Below are 6,000 nucleotides of genomic sequence, written 5' to 3' on the forward strand. Positions count from 1 at the left end.
TGAAACTGCTTCTCGAACAAGAAAAAATGGAGGTTGGGACTTGATTTTGTTTATGGGAAACTGAATGGATGGTTGGATTGTTGTGATATGCTATTGGTAGATCTCATGTGAGTGACAGGTTTCCCTGCCCTTGCGTCACTGTAAAGCCCCGTTTCCACCAAAATTACCCGGAACAATTTGTCCCAGGAACTTTCTTCCCAGGAACTCTTTTTTTTCCCCCAGATCTGTTGCTGTCTGCATTTCTACTGCAGTCTAAAGTCCCGTGAAGATTAGTCCGGTGTCGTAGGACTGCGCGCGACTTTCCAGTGCCCACTGGATTTCGTCCTCCGCAAATAAACTTAAAGGGTTAGTTCACCCAAAAATGAAAATTCTGTCATTAATTACTCACCCTCATGTCGTTGGACACCCGTCAGACCTCCGTTCATATTCGGAACACAAATGAAGATATTTTAGTTGAAAGCTGATGGCTGAGAAAGGCTTCAGATAGGCCTCCATTGGCATTCAGTACATTGACACTTCCAAGATCCATGAAAGGCACTTAAAACGTCGTTGCAAAGTCCATCTCACCACAGTGGCTCTACAATCATTTTACGATGCGACGACAATAGTTTTTGTGCGCAAAAAATAAACAAAATAACACCTTTATCCAACTTGTTCTCGACTTCCGTGTGTGCCTCCACGACGCATGCGCGAGAATATGACGTAGCGCCGGCGTTCGGGAATCCATGAAATATACACTTAAGCCCCATTTTGAGAACTACGCCGAGACCTAAAGCACGATCAATGTAGAATCCAACAGCTTAGACACGCGCGTCTTCCTCTGCTTGTAAACAAATCGCTTCTGGGTCATGTGTCCGAACGCCGGATCTGCGTCATATTCTCGCGCATGCGTCGTGGAGGCATACACGGAAGTCGAGAACAAGTTAGATAAAGGTGTTATTTTGATTTTTTTTTTGCGCACAAAAACTATTGTCGTCGCATCGTAAAATTATTGTAGAGCCACTGTGGTGAGATGGACTTTGTAACGACGTTTTAAGTGCCTTTCATGGATCTTGGAAGTGTCAATGTACTGAATGCCAATGGAGGCCTGTCTGAAGCCTTTCTCAGCCATCAGCTTTCAACTAAAATATCTTCATTTGTGTTCCGAATATGAACGGAGGTCTTACGGGTGTCCAACGACATGAGGGTGAGTAATTAATGACAGAATTTTCATTTTTGGGTGAACTAACCCTTTAATAATGCCTGAATCTTGTCGTCGGTCCATCGGTCACATTATTTAAACTCCATTGTTGATTCGAATAGCAAACAACTCTTACTGCGCGCACAGCAACAGACGTTTAGGTTGAAATAAAATGCTGTGTGAGCTCAACCAATCAGCATGTTCAGCGCCCAAGTCCCACCCCCGAAAGTTCGTGAAGTTTGAAAAAGTACTACCTCGCGAGCAGGGCTGTTTTGAGGGGGAAATCTTTACCCGGGACTTTATTTAGATCCCGGTTCCTGTGGTCGAAACACACAGAGTACCCACCCCAAAGTCCCTAGTTCCTGGGGAAAGTCGCGGCTGAAGTCACTGCAAATGGGAGGGGAAGTTATTTAGATTAGATTAGGCCACATGCATTATAAAAAAGATGTGAACATAAAAATCATTAAAGGCGTCCTATTCTTATAAGTGCTTTTTTCACTTTTAAAACTTTAGTTAGTGTGTATGTAATGTTGCTGTTTGAGCATAACAATATCTGCAATGTCACAAAGCTCTAAGTCAACTCCAAAGGGAAATATTTTATTTAACAGAATCCACTTTCCAAGAACTACAACGATTTGTTTGGACTACAACGCATTTTTCCCGGATCTTGTGAAGTCACAATGTTATTAATTTAAATAATTCCTGCTGCATTAGAGAAGACAGTGTTGTTGCCGTAGGCGTAATTTGCAGGTGGGACATGTCCCCACCACTTTTTGCCAGGGTCGATATTGTCCCCATCACTCTTGCGGCTTGTGCACACTGTGAAGTTTTTAATCGATCACTTAAACGCAGTTGCAGAGACTTTCTATTTGTTACGGTGAAATCACAAAACAAAATGCACAAAAAACTGTCCCTGCTCTTGATATACAATCACTGATGATATTCGGTTTTGACGAGGAAAAAAAATAACTATGCAATCGTAGATTAAAACCCAGAACCTCTAACACGCTTAACAAAAGTTCTACCACTAGACCATTAGGGAATAGACAAATATTGCGAATCTATGCATTATTATTCACGTGAAAAATCTTGGCACTAATGATATATTGTCTTAAGATGCAAGAATGAAACAGACAAGAATACTTTTTGTAAGCAAAAACAAACAAAAGAAAATTACTTTATTCATCAATCTCTTATTTTCTTCTACGCAATTCACATAAGCACCACAAAGCATGTGATCATGGGATCGTGCTCAGCCAATAGTGAGTCAGTGTTTTGCCGTAAATCCTGGAAGAGCTATACTTTGTGAATAGCCCAAAAAAAGTGAATAGTGTAAGAGAGTGACAGGGAAGAGATTGTTGAATAAAATCGTTATTTTTGATTGTTTTTTTCACACAAAATTCTTGTCACTTCATAATATTAAAGGGATAGTTCACCCAAAAATGAAAATTCTGTCATCATTTACTCACCCTCAAGTTGTTCCAAACCTGTATGAATTTCTTTGTTCTGCTGAACACAAAAGAAGATATTTTGAAGAATGTGTGTAACCAAGCAGATAGAGCAACCATTGACTACCATAGTAGGGGGAAAAAATACTATGGTAGTCAATGGTTGCTCTATCTGCTTTGTTACAAACATTCTTCAAAATATCTTCTTTTGTGTTCAGCAGAACAAAGAAATTCATACAGGTTTGGAACAACTTGAGGGTGAGTAAATGATGACAGAATTTTCATTTTTGGGTGAACTATCCCTTTAAGGTTGACTATTTTAACAATGCCTTGCATCAGCTGACTGTCAGCTGATCACGTCTACCTATAGGAATATGATGCCTATCACAGCATGCATATAGCTCCTTCAGAATTATCAGCTGCTATCGCATTTCTCCGGAGCTAACTACCCTTCTCCATCCCCAGCTCCTCCTCTCGTCAGTCAGGATTTGGCATTCTGATTCCCCCTGAATCAGACTAAATTCCTGAATTAGGTTGTACATTTTAATATTGACATTAATGCTATCTGCAATACATCGTTGCTTCTGTTCTTTTTACCCTAAGGGGGGTTTATCACTGCTCTCCCTGCTCTTATCCATGCTAGGCTGCATGGATGCGCAGGGAGTTCTTGCCCAGAACAGAACCCTATCGCCAATCAAAACTATATGCTAATTCTCTATCACTTTGACGATAGTGATCCTGACAGAATTAAACATTTTTGGTGAACTAACCCTTTAATATTTACATCTGAGTAGAGCTTGCGGTTATGGTAAGGGCCGTGACATTTCCCAAACACACGCTGAGCAGCGCCAATCACTACACATTTCTTATTTTGGAAGGAGGGGCTTCATCGAAACAGGAAATAAAAGGCACGTTCGAGCCAGACTCTGGAGGTGCTGTAATAATGTAAAATATGTGACAAATACGTTTTTGAACAATCAAGCATTAAAACATATTCTAGTACACCTTCGAAAAAGGGCATAATAGGACCCCTTTAATAATACATTTAGCAATATTCCAGTTTTGATTTCATGATCAATGAGAACACAACAACAATATCATAGGCTTTTCAAATATGACATTCTGCCTGAGAGGCACAATGGTCTGACACTGGGTGACTCAGCGCGGTATATTCAGCATGAGTCAGCATTATACAGTGATATATGGCAAACGAAACTTCGGCATTGCGATTCCAGCGATAGCATCAGGAAAAAATTGTACTCAGGTGCCTGTCATCATGCTGCATCTCAGAGCAAGCGGCTGTCTACCAGATTTGTTATGCAGGATTAATCATGTTGTTTCTGAATTACATTTTGATAAAGAGATTCAATGATATCCTGATTCTCTATCTGCCTCTTTGACATCTTTGTCCGTCTCTTTCTGTCCATCAAAGTGCATCAGGCTCTCACCTTAAACCTTTCACCTTTCCCAGACTAAACTGAATGCGTTAACCTGTGCTCTTATCAAAACCAGCTCTGTCTTTGTTTCCAGGGAAGGCTCAGAAAAACAATGACCTTCAGCCTCCCTTCATTCACTGTGCCATTCGCTGGGCCCTCAAGACGCTTGGCTCTGTCAGGATGATTTCTTATTCCATTTTGGTAGTTGAAGAGCAATGCTTTATCTCTACCCTGGGTTCATGGTTTATACGAGGCAGCAGTGCCGGAACAGAGGGGGGCAGAGCCCTAATCCAAACAGTAAGCTGTTTAGTCAAAGTATGGTGATGAAACAACGTCCTTCGCAGTCGTTGTAATTTAAAGGGGGGCTTTGGGAACATGGGCAATTTGTTGTAAATCCATAGCCGTCTGAGTTTTAGAATGATTGACAAATTCTCTTTTAACTTTTCTATCTCTTCAGCTACTTTTTTTTTGGGACATTGTAAGGAAGAAGACAGAGTTTGCATCATCTTTGTCAGGGGCTTGTGGTATTTGCTCTGTGGTCCTAGAAGGTTAATCTGCATTGGCTCGGATGTGGGTCAGAATTGACGAGGCGTGGACAGCATGTTGGTTTCTTACTGTTACACACATCAATCATGATGTTGTTACCTCAGCAATAGCATTTGAATTTGTCCGAAAGCTGCTCAAGGGAAACGCTTTTCCTTTTGGGTTTGCCAAATGTGGCCTGATTGACTGTCTTTTAATCCTGTTCCTTTTCTGCACTCAAGAAAACTCTTATTTCTCTTGCTTAATGTGATTTAACAAAGTAGGACGTGTTCCTCGATCAGCATCCTTTGCTTGTTCTATAAAAGTATTTCCATCAACCAATCTGTTCCCTGTGATTGTAAGGGTTGTCTGCGCCTCCAGATAAACAGGGCAGAGGTTTTCAAAGTGGAGTCTTAGAGGGTCTGTGGAAAATTATAGAAGAGAAGTATAGTGTATGTCATAAATACATAAATAAACTTTAATATATATGTTTAAACAAATAAACAAACCTAATTTCACAGTTTTATTATGCTTAGGGTTCATTTATTCAATTGTCAGTTTGTTTGTTTAATTAATAAAAAGATAGAAAGTAAATATTTTTGTTTTCTTTAATTAGATTTTGATAAACAGGGAAACATTAATAGCAGTCACAATATGTTGTACTATAAGTATTCGTAATTGTTATAAGTATAAACTGAATGTGTATGTTACTGACTGCGTAAATGAAGTAAATATATGAATATATAAACAAAAGAGGAAAAATAAAAATAAAAAACATTTATGAAGAAACATTTTTTGATAAGAATGCATACTAATAATATATACTGTACATACATATATTTATCAAAGAGTATAATAATTATTAACAAATATATTAAATACTATAATACTATAAATAATATATAAAATATGTAAATAATAATAAATAATATATAAAATAATAATAATAATATATAAAATACTTATCATAATAAAATATTTGTTGGAAAATTGTATTAACGTTATTATTATTCATGTATTTATTTATTTGAACAAAAATGGAAGGTAAATATTTTCCAAAGAATATTTAATAATAATATGTATTTATTTATTTATTCATTCATTTATTATTTATTTACTCTATAAGAACAACTAAATATTTAGTAATAATAATAATAATTATTATTATTGTTGCTGTTTTTTATTATTAATAATATTAAATACTGTGTACAACATAATTTGTAAAATATTGTTTTATTTATTTACTTACTTACTTACGTACGTATATTGAATTGATCTTAATGCATAGCTGCCTTTGTAATTTAGGAATTGTTTCACTCATTGCCAAGTCTGTGATATCAAAACGTTTAAAAACCTCTGATATACTGTATCACTTTGGTAAATTAAGAATAAGAACTATGCTTGGTTGATAGGT

At 37.4% G+C, this 6,000-nt stretch overlaps 1 protein-coding gene across 1 annotated transcript in view; it reads right to left on the reverse strand.

The window, feature by feature from the left end:
* The window catches only part of cdh12b (cadherin 12b), a 235,316-nt gene that overhangs the window by 194,454 nt on the left and 34,862 nt on the right, over positions 1–6,000 (reverse strand). The window lies entirely within an intron of this gene.

The sequence above is a fragment of the Gobio gobio genome (genome assembly GCF_949357685.1).
Source record: "Gobio gobio genome assembly, chromosome: 20".
In the NCBI taxonomy this organism is placed as follows: domain Eukaryota; kingdom Metazoa; phylum Chordata; class Actinopteri; order Cypriniformes; family Gobionidae; genus Gobio; species Gobio gobio.